The 11013-nt window shown below is 41.7% G+C and overlaps 1 protein-coding gene across 4 annotated transcripts in view; it reads right to left on the reverse strand.

Moving 5' to 3' along the window:
- POT1 (protection of telomeres 1) overlaps positions 1 to 6511 on the reverse strand; it is an 80835-nt gene extending 74324 nt beyond the window's left edge. The window contains exon 1 of one of the 4 annotated variants that reach the window (XM_075081211.1): positions 6427 to 6511. The gene's annotated coding sequence lies outside the window, so the exon portion shown is untranslated. Of the gene's footprint in view, positions 1 to 4994; positions 5094 to 6148; positions 6230 to 6385 lie in introns of those variants that run through there. The other 3 variants (XM_075081210.1, XM_075081214.1, XM_075081212.1) reach the window with 3 other exon arrangements.
- Positions 6512 to 11013: the final 4502 nt, after the last annotated feature.

Consider the following 11013-nt stretch of genomic DNA (forward strand, 5'->3'; position numbering starts at 1 on the left):
CCTTTCTTCACAACAAAGCCAACAATCAACTTGTTGCTCTGTAACTTCCTCCTCAGTGTGCATGAAATAAGGGGGCCTTACAACATTCAGAAGACACAGAGGCTCCAGAAGGCAACATTACTCAAAATCCCATAGATTTTGAGCAACAGACGTAACTTACCAAATACTGAGTAATAAATTTAAAAGCTTGACTACCAAGACTCAAAAAGTTTATTATCTGGGAATAAACAAATGCAGAAAGGATTTACATAGGGACACGTAACTGGACAAGAATTAGCTACAGTTACAAATTACCAACCTTCACCTCAGTAATTATCTGTGTATAATGTTAACCTGTCCCATTGCAAAGAACATATTAGCTTACAACTCAAAAAAATGACAAATTTAAGCCTAATTACTTAAGCTTTTGAAAGTCTTTCATCTCAGAGAGAATTTTATTATTCTCAAAGGAACCCAGAAGGCACAAACAAGACCAAACACTTCCTGGAATGGGCAGCAGGGCAGGGAGCTTCAGCACATCATAAAACAGGAACAAAAATCTCACTCTTTTAATGGTGTAAAATTGAAGTATTACCAAATGTTGGTTACTTGATATGAAACAGTAATTACTAAATTCTTACAAGAGTTCACAAATCTCTAATTGGAATCTCAAACCCTTCTCCTTTGCAACATCCAATGGCCAAGGAGCTAGAAAGACATAATATCATCCACAAAGCTCCCCAGTAATGGTAATGAGCAATGCTGGTGTTTGGTTTTTATTGTTGGTTTTGATTTTTTTTTTTGGTGGGTGGGGGTGAGTGTGTGTGCCTCTGTGTGTGCCTCTGTGTGAAAGTGAGCCCAGGAAGATGGGGGGACTGGGGGAAAGGTGGTTTTAGACTTGTTCTTATTTCTCATTATCCTACTCTGATTTGATCAGCAATACATTAAATTAATTTCCCCATGTTCGAGACTCCTTTGCCCATGATGGTAATTGGTGAGTCATTTCCCTGTTCTTATCTCAATCCATGAGCTTTTTGTTATATTTTCTGTCCCCTGTCCTGTTGAGGAGGGGGAGTGATAGAGTGGCTTGGTGGGCACCTGGGAGCCAGCCAAGGTCAACCACCACAGCACAGAGCTGGGAGGTGCATCACCAGACAGGTTTCAATTTCTACTTGAGCTGAAGGAGAGGCAAAAGCCTGGTGCAGAGATGCAGACACTGTTCCGTCTCTGTTGACTGCTTTAACTACTGGGGTATTACAATTTCTACAAAATATCACTAACTGATGCTAAAAATTATGCCTTTATGAGTAAGTTTCCAAATATGAACCAGGATAGCATTGTCATTATTAGGACTTTAAGCCCCTAGTGAAAAGAGCAACTAGAAGTCTTACAAAGATTTTCAGTTCAAAGTATCTACTTCACACTATACTCTAGCAGGCTGAGAAGCTGATCTATTCCACCTAGAAACAGTCAACTTCAAAGTTAATCAGCAATATTGATCTCTATCCAGCAACACATACAACATAATGGATTAACACTTCTCTTTTTTTAGGTTTTTCTCTCTGTTATAGTACTTGAGCAATTAAATAGTCTTTCCTGGTTTTTTTTTTCCTCACAAAGATGTCTACCAGCAAGATGCATTTTGTTACAATTCAAACATCATTGCTAAAACAAAACAAAGAAAGGAACCGAGGTTTAAGAAATAATCTCTGATGACAGTCCTCAAATTCTGCAGCTCCCTTGCTTTCATTTAAAAAGAGTCTTTGCCACTTATTTTAATGGGACAAATATTCCACACATCTTCAAAGTTACAAAGGAAAATTTCTAAAAAGGAGCCATATGCAGCAGGACCTGCCCATATTATTTACTTCCTGTATACTCCTACAGTTTAGGACATTCATGTAAATAACGTTCAAGTAGAAAACAAGATTTTTTTTTCAGACCTTAAGCTTCTGTACTTATAAAACTAAGATCATGTATTTTAACTGCTAACCACTGAAGCTCCCAGATTCTTGTTCTCTGCAATTAAAAAAAAAAGATGTTGAGTATCCAGCTGTAAGACCTATGAAAGTAAATTTTTGAAACCAAACTGATACAGCACTGCCTTCTGAAATCTACATGAAGTTAGCTTTAGTGCTGTCCTTGGTGTTCTCAGCTCTCCTGAATAGCAACTAAATGAAAACAAATCTGTGAAGTATCTCTTTTTCTCAAAAGGCTGACTTCATAACACTAACAAGAATCATTCCAGCTTGAACCTGCTGCTCAGGAAGTCTGCAAGTGGTATAAACAGAGCTATTCATAAGGATGGGTGGTTAAAAAAACAAAGAGGCTGCAAGAAAGGTAGACAGCATCATGGGACACTCCTGGAACAGCAGGGACCCACAACACAGCAGAAGGCAATGAACTGCAAAAACCTTTTGCCTTCCAATAGCTGAAAGTGACAAAAACATGGACAGAATGCAACCAAAAAGCTTAGTAACATTAACAAGCAAAGAATTATATGAAAAGACGTACACTGTGTAAGAACCCAGAAGTAACACCGTAGAAGATAGAGTGATATATATAATTTGCTTAAGGATGGCTATGAACTGAACATTTATGTGCTCCTCTGCCCTATCCTTCATTTTCTATGTACTAATCTTCTAGACCTTACATTTCTGACAGTGGAACAATCTGCTCCAACCCACTAGTTCTGTCTTAATTGCCTATGGAATATTAACATGTATTCCAAAAGCATAAAAACCATCTTAAACTACAGTACACAAGAAAACAACTGCCTAGTAGAAATGGCTTAGGGCAAGGGTTAACTTTCAACAGAAATAAACAGTCATTTTAGATTTTTTTCCTCTGGAATGAGGACATTATTCCATCAAAATATTGCAGTCACAGAATGTCTCTACCTCTAGGTCCAGAAGCAAGAGAAACACTCTTACAAAATATCTGAAGGCTTTTACCTCATCCTTCTCACTTGCAACTTGAAGTTTAAACATCTACAGACCTGAATTAGGCAGCTAGGTATGGTCTGGGGTGCACACACAAAAAACAAGAAAAGCTTTCAGGCTCACAGTCTTTCCATCAGTTCTCAAAGAAAGCAAAATAATTAGCATTTCCTTCTAGGTGCAGCACACCCCAGACACAAGCTCTGAGAGCCTGGTAACTTCAGTATTTAAGACAAAGTATGCACCCAAAAGCTTATGAACTTACAGAATCAAACAGTGGCTCTACAAGAGGTTTAAAGACTGTAATTTTTGAGCTTTGCATTGCAAAATAGGGTGGTAGGAAGAACCTGATCGTTCAAGTCTTTTTGTGAAAGCCTTTCATCTTCTTTCTCTAGGCTTTTTAAACCTTCATTATAATAATAATTAAAAAAAAATTATCTTAGATTACGTTTGGAAAAACACCAGAATTTTAACTCTCAAATCAGTTATACCACCCTTTAGTGCACACTGAAAATCATTAAGAAACCACAAGCTGTAGTTGCAAGTGAAGTTAACATCACACAGCCACAAACAATACAGAATTGTTCACACGAACACCAGCACAACGTGACTGAAAGACAGGAGCAAAACTAAAATAAACCACATAGGCAGGCACATTTGTTCTTATTATCAAGATAATTCATCACTGTTTCTCCCCTTCCCCCATAGTTCTCTAAGCAACATGAAATAGCCAAATTTTGTATGGCAATTAACAGAGTAAATCAGTACAAAATTTCCAGGTTTCAGTACAAACAGCTGTAGGCAGCAAGTTCAGTATACAAAAATGTTCTCATATGATGTCAACGTTAAACTAAAGGTACCAACGTGCCTTATAATAGTCTGAAGCCCCAGGGAACAATCTAGCAGTGGAAAACATCTTAGTAGCCATGGCAGACTGATCAAGTCAACCTCCTGTATATACAAGTTGCTGAATTATTTTGAGCAAGTAGAATCGCTTGGATTCAGTGAACATCAACTGAACTTTCACAGATGGTAACAAAGCATAGGAAAACTGATTTCTAGTTACGGAATGATGTCCCATAGAACTCATGTATCTGAGGACATAATGAGGAACAAGTAACATATGGAAAATAGCGTAATGACAGTCAGAGGTAATATCTTGGTTTTTTCCTCCCAGGTCAAGAGAAACAAGCATTTTCTGGAGAAGGACAAAGAGATCACAAAGCAAGACTTTTCCCCATTGTCTTTATTTGCTAAATAAGTCCATCATATTTGTCTTCCACGTCTAGTTCTATAAAACATTACAATTCTATTTCCTTTAATAAAACTCCACCAAGACATATTTTTTTTTAAAAAATCAAACTGAGCCCCTATTAGCACCTTAATTTATATATAAGATGCAAGACGAGCTTTACCACTTTTAGATCATACTGCCCAAAATATAAATGAAATATTATAGACAATAGAACTCCATTGTAAAAACTGTAAGCCCTTAATCCTGAAAAAAACAAGACTGAAAAATAAGCATATTAATATTCTCCGTCTTGACTCCAGAATTAACTTCATGGAGGAGGAAGTCAAAGTTGTATCTGCTCTTCTGTTATGGTTTACCAACATAGTACATCAATCCAGTGCGCAGGATAGCACATAATTAACACCTCTTTGCCTGGGTTACTCAGATCCACCCAACATTTGAGCCTTTGCTCAAGCCAAAGATACACACTACTGCATCCTGACTCTAGCTCTTACTACAACAAATGGACTATTCCTCTGTAGCCTCCTGTAGAACACAACTTTTCTTCAAGAAGTAATGATAAACTAGCTTTGGAGCAGAAAAGCAAAGCAAACACAAGAAGTGAGAAGTAAATTGGAAAGCTCACGCCCTCTCTACAACGAAGAAATACTTCAGTGACACACAAAAATGACATAAAGGGTATTAATGTCATTTTGGGAAAAGGAAGCTGTAGCAGTCAGAGGCATGAGGAGATTCCTTATCTATTGAAGCAGATGCTACTTGCAGAGAGACATGTAAACTCATTCTCCAAATCAGAGAATAAAAAATATGATTGTGTGGACCTCTGGAGGGAGCATCACCAAAGTTTCACAAAGAATGAAGGAACAGCCAAAAGCATCAGCATCTTATTGATGTGGTCAGTCAAAATGGTAGATCTCTGAAGCCACTGTAAACACAAATACCAGTCAGTGCAATTTTTGGGCTAATTGTGCAGAAGTTAAAACAATTATGGAACAGGTAATGCCTCACTTTAAATGCGCACACATATGAATACATAGCCATACACTCTTTATACAGATTATACCATTTTTTTTCATTAAAATGAACATTTACACCATTGAACGAAGCAGACAGTACAGAACTACCATAAACACAGCCTGTAATCAGCCACAAGAGAAATCTTGTCATACGGCAGTATTAATGAAATCAAGAGGACCATTCACGAAGAACGAAGTCTGTAGTCTAGAATTTTTTTAATGGTCTGATCTTAACTTGTGATTTCCTTGAGAATTCTCAGGAGGAGAAAACACATCAGCTAACTAAAACAAAAGGAGAAACCATGTCAGCAATGTGACAAATCTTAGTCCCTTAGCTGCAAGCCTTCAGCTTGCCGTTGCTGCAGCTCTCCAGGCACTTATCTTCTGGAAAAAAAGTCCTAGGCTATTCTTACTTGTAAAAACACCACTGGTACTTATTTTCACTAGAATACAACTAGAATCCCCATCCCATCCCCCCCCCACCCCCACCCCCCCAAAAAAAAAAATCCAAACCAAAATATCCTTTGTTAATTGCATCTTAAATTTTACTAATCTGATATTGTGCAAAAGAGGCCACAATCAAATGTTCCCTGCAGAAAATGGATTCTTACACTTCCATTTATCTCACCAATATTTCAGCTCTAGAAAGCAGCCACCCACTGCACAACAAACAGACCTCAGGAAGACTGGGCTGTAAAGCAGATCCTTTCAGGACATGAACTGTAATCACTTCGGAGAGTTCAGCTCAGCAATTGCAAGAAGGTGAGATGTTTAAAACCATAAGCTTAGATGTATTAGCATAGGGGCATTAACAACAAAAACTTTGTTCAGCACGCTTAGTGCCTACGCAGGAAGAGAAGTTATAATCCGTAAAGCCCTGTGTCAAAGCGGGGACTCAGTTCCCACAGCAGAGACCATGCGCGCGGCAGCTCGGGGAGGGAGGGCTGGCGCGAGCTCACCGAAGGTCTCACAGCACAAAGCAAAGCCCCGCAAAGCGCCAGAGCGGCACAAAGCGGCGGCGCGGGCTCGGCTCGGCTCCGCTCCGCCGGGGCGCGGGGCCTAGAGGAGACCCCTCTTCTACGGCCCGCCCCCCTCAGCCCTACGGAGGGGACAGGACCCCCGCCAAGCCTTCTCCCACACAGCGCCACGCCGCCAGGGTTGGGGCGGGGGAGGGAGGCCCGTAAGACCGCCGGTACCTGTCTCCCTTGGCAGCCACCAACGCCACTTCCGCCCTCACCTCACGCCTGGCGCCCACCGAGCATGCCCGGGCGGACCGCGCATGCGTGGCGACGGCTCCAGCCACCCCTCCCGCCGTTGGTCCCGCCAGAGGGCGGTGTGAGCATGCGCTATGCGGGGCCGGGAAGGCGCTGCCCGGAGCGGCGGGGCGGGATCCGCCGGCACGGCTGGAGGTGGGAGCCGCGCGTCCCAGTGGCCGGGCCCGCCGGCCTGGCCCTGTGTCCCGCGGCGTAGGCGGCGAGGCCCAGCGGCGGCCAGGTCGGTGCAGGCCCGCTTGCAGGACCGGCGCCGGCCCTGAGGGCGGCCGCCTCCTCCTGCTTCTCCCCGCCTCCCCTGGGGCTGCCGGCGGGCCGCGGGCGGTTCCAGGTAGCGCCGTGTCCCAGCCCTCTCGGGAGGGGTTGCCCGGTGCCGGCAGAGACCGGCCCAGTGTTGGGTGGCCGGTAAAACCTAGGTGCCACGACCCGGTTCAGGCGCTTAAAAGCTGTCACCTGCAGAAGGTTAAAAAATACGGGGGGAAAAGAGCCCCTGCTTCTTGCTGGCGTTCGTCTGTTGTTTAAATGGCGGGAGGCATCAGGCCAGGCTTTGAAAGAAAGTATTCGTGGTTGTTGGAGACGCAGGGACCCTCAGGCTTGCTGATGTTTGGATGCTGCAAGTTGACACATGCCAAGATGCTGTTTGCATTGCTTGCTATTTCAAAATTAGAGGGTACATGGCTCAATCACAACAGCAAGGCTTCTTCCTTTAGAGGTTTCCACTTTCTCCAGTACCTCTGAGACATGTCATCTGCCAGGCTGCGTGCTCGCTCTCCCCTTTCTCATCTCTGCAGTCCTGGGTATCTGGGACAGCTTTCATTTTCTTGTTTCTCATCACTTAACGACTTCAAAAAAGTCCCACTGGAAGTAATTTTCTCCTTTCTCTACCTTTAAATCTTTTCCATCACAACCCTCCGCCTATTTTGGAACTGTTTTAGCTAAGTCTCTGAAGTGTTCTAGTTACACTTTGAATTCAAATTCAGTTCAAAAATTGGAACTTAAAGCCATCCATGTTCAGGAAGCTTCTGGAGGGGGATTCACTGACATTTATGTTTTGTGCTACTTTTCATTGTTGCCAACCTTTTCTGGAACAGGTTTCTTTTCTTTGATCGTCACTGTTCTCAATAAATTTTAATCCTATATATTCCACTGGGTATTAATGTAGCATGCTTAGTTATAAGCAAAGATATCGTTAAGACCTGGTTATACAGGCGTGATAAAAATAGCCCACAGTCAGAGCTAAGATGGAGCTGGGAATTTCAGCACCCCCAGTTACCTGGAGGACTAATGATCTGGCCATCTGAAGAGCCAACTACAGCAGAGTAGATAGGCTGAGAAGATTGGTGCCACTTACCCACATCCTTTGTTTCTATCAAAATGTTTGGAGAAATCAACCTTATTTTTAGACTATTAAGTGAGCATTTCTGGTGGAATATTGTCTGTCCTCGCTTAAGACCTCTTATTTTTAAATCTACATTTTGAAAACAACAGTTGATCACAATTAAAAATTTATCAGCAAAAAGTTGATAAAGCAGTGAAGGATACAATCAGGAATTAAACGTTTTTAGAGCCCCTTATCATTGACTAAAAAATACTCTGGAAAATCTGAAAGAGTGCAAAGTGAGGGAATTCTGTTTTAACCCGCTGATGCGCTTCTCTTTTCTGTTCTGTTTCTTTTTTCATGTCTGTAGAAGATCTGCTTAGCAATTATAATTATGGTGAAGTGAAATCATGGAAAGCTTATACATTATAGATGACTTAAATTAAAATCTTTTGGAAACAGCAAGTTGCACTCCTGAGTAATTTAAATGGTTACTTGATCTTCTGATCTTACTTCTCTCATCTTTTGCGGCCTCTGTTCCCAGGTACCATTTCTAAATTTGCTATTAAATTATTTGATAAAGTAATCTCAAACTTAGAGAAATTTGAGCTTTGTATGTGCTGTCCTGTATATAATCAAAAAAATGAAAAATGAAGGAGAAGCTGTATATAAGCAGAATTCTGAGAAAAGAAGATAGATCCCAGTTTTATGTGACAACAGAGCAGTTGTTGGATCTGTCATAAATTTAGCCTGAAATCTGGTTTTCTTTAATTTCTAATACTGTTTTTTAATGGTAGTCATCTTCCTTTTCAGGTATTCATTTTTCTTCAGGAAATTATCCAGTTTCTGCCAGTGGAATATTACAGACAATATGATAAATTAGTGAATAATATGTTGAATCACATCAGAAGGTGATTTTTAATATTCCAGTAAGTGTGTACTGTATATTCTCATGCTACTTGCATTAATCTTGGAACGTGCTGCAATTTATATGTGTCGTAGTGGAAAATAATACCTCTGCAGAGGGGAAAAAAAAGCCAATCAAAACTCCCAGAAAACAGATTTCTGATCTTGACACTGGTGTGCTCTGTGACTTTCACGTTTAAAGCTTTCACTACTAAATTAAAGTTCATAAATAAGTCACAACATAGTACCTTTATGTCTTGAATTTGTGTTTTGAAATGAGGGTCTGCAAAGAAGGTCCACAGGTAACTGATGCCTGCACTCCCAACCAGTTTAGGAATTGTTGAAAGCCCCAAATACAGCTGAAATTCTGATCACAGAATCACAGAATGGCAGGGGTTGGAAGGGACCTCTGGAGGTCATCTTGTCCAACCCATCTGCTTGAGCAGGGACACCCAAAGCAGGGGGCACAGGAATGCGTCCAGGTGGGTTTTGAATGTCTCCAGGGAAGGAGACTCCACAGCCTCCCTGGGCAGCCTCTTCCACTGCTCTGGCACCCTCACAGGAAAGAAGTTTTTTCTCATATTGAGATGGAACTTCCTGTGTTCCAGCTTGTGCCCATTGCCCCTTGTCCTGTCATTGGGCACCACTGAAAAGAGCCTAGTGCCATCATCCTGACACCCACCCTTTAGATATTTATAGGCATTGATGAAATCCCCCCTCAGTCTTCTCCAGGCTGAACAAACCCAGGTCTCTCAGCCTTTCCTCATAAGGGAGATGATCCAGTCCCCTGATCATCTTGGTAGCTCTCCACTGGACTTGCTCAAGCTGTTCCCTGTCCTTCTGGAACTGGGGTGCGCAAAACTGGACACAGTAGTCCAGATGTGGTCTCACTGGGGCAGAGTAGAGGGGGAGGATAACTTCTCTCGATCTGCTGGCCACACTCCTTTTAATGCATCCCAGGATACCCTTGGCCTTCTTGGCCACAAGGGCACATTGCTGGCTCATGGTCACCTTGTTGTCCACCAGCACTCCCAGGTCCTTCTCAGCAGAGGTGCCTTCCAGTAGTTCAGCCCCCAGCCTGTACTGGTGCATGGGGTTGTTCCTCCCCAGGTGCAGGACCCTGCACTTGCTCTTGTTGAATTTCATGAGGTTCGCCTCAGCCCAGCTCTCCAGCCTGTCCATGTCTCGCTGGATGGCAGCACAGCCTTCTGGTGTAACAGCTGCTCCTCCCAGCTTGGTATCGTCAGCGAACTTGCTGAGGTTACACTCTATCCCATCATCCAGGTCATTGATGAATATGTTGGCCACGACTGGACTCAGCACAGACCCCTGGGGAACACCACTAGAGACAGGCCTCCATGCAGACTCTGCTCCATTGATCACGAAAACAATGAAAACTTTCAGTTTACTTCAGCAAGACCAAAACTACCCCCTAACTATATCCAAAATATATGTAACGTAACACATTGAACCAAAGTTTTCAGAAACAGAAACTTTATACATTAAAACAATACTTAGTCACAGGAGCTCCTGAAGACTGTTCTCTTGATGAGGCAGGAGACTTAATAGGTGTTTGGGAAACTAGCACCAACCTCAAGTTGTTTTCAAAATTTTGGAGCCATTTGAAAATACTGGGTGAAATTTTAAAATGTTTTGAAAAACACACGTTGCAATGGCATTCAGATTCATAAGCAATATTGAAAATTCTGTCTGTCTGACCTTATTTTCCTCTGATATCTTAGCAAACAATAGCAAGGCAGTTGTCCTACTGGAATGCAGGCTATCTGCATTAGTAGCTGTCTTGGTATAATTTTTTCTAAGATCAGCATGAGACATTTTGTAGGCTGCTGATACAATGTTAAATGGGAAGTATATACTCAGATTCTAAATAATGCAGCTCTCAAAAAGGATCAGCTTTCACTTCATTTGAGAGCTATTGTAAAACTATTTCCACATACCTCTACAGCTAAAGGCAGCCCTTTTCTACTCCTTTAACTTTGCTTTGATGCAAGCACTTGATTTTTTAGTAGACTTTTATGGATACACACCAAATTCGACCAGTTATGGGGCAGACATTCTTTGCAGTACATCCGAAATGAAGTGTTCCTTGTTAAAGTTGATAGCCTCTTAGAAGTTAAAAATCCAGATTTGTTAAAGTTAATAAAATGATTACAGTATAAATGTTTAATAATTTCTAGATTATTTCCAAGAATGCATTTTGACTAATTGCATCTTTATAAACATAGTTCATGTGCAATGAATCAATAAGAAATCATATGATTATAGCATGCTTCTCATTACAAAGTGCCGTGCTTAAATGATTTTCTTT

This window comes from Phalacrocorax aristotelis, chromosome 1, assembly GCF_949628215.1.
Source record: "Phalacrocorax aristotelis chromosome 1, bGulAri2.1, whole genome shotgun sequence".
NCBI lineage: Eukaryota > Metazoa > Chordata > Aves > Suliformes > Phalacrocoracidae > Phalacrocorax > Phalacrocorax aristotelis.